Source organism: Mizuhopecten yessoensis, unplaced genomic scaffold (assembly GCF_002113885.1).
Source record: "Mizuhopecten yessoensis strain PY_sf001 unplaced genomic scaffold, ASM211388v2 scaffold7365, whole genome shotgun sequence".
Lineage (NCBI taxonomy): Eukaryota > Metazoa > Mollusca > Bivalvia > Pectinida > Pectinidae > Mizuhopecten > Mizuhopecten yessoensis.
In genome coordinates this window covers 78,781-79,188 of record NW_018407011.1, presented here as the reverse complement: position 1 = coordinate 79,188, position 408 = coordinate 78,781, and positions in this window count along the sequence as shown.

The following is a 408-nucleotide window of genomic DNA, read 5'->3' as shown; positions in this document are numbered from 1 at the left end:
CACCTGTTTATGATAACCATACATCTTGTGTGATCGCCTGTATATCAAAACCATACATCTTGTGTGGTCAACTGTCTATGTTGATCTTATCCTTGTGTATTCACATGTCTATATTGATCGTATATCTTGTGTGATCGCCTGTCTATGTTGATCTTATCTCTTGTGTGGTCACCTGTCTATGTTGATCTTATCTCTTGTGTGGTCACATGTCTATATTGATCGTATATCTTGTGTGATCACCTGTCTATGTTGATCTTATCTCTTGTGTGNCCTGTCTATGTTGATCTTATCCTTGTGTATTCACATGTCTATATTGATCGTATATCTTGTGTGATCACCTGTCTATTTTGATCTTATCTCTTGTCTGATCACCTGTATATGATAACCATACATCTTGTGTGGTCACCA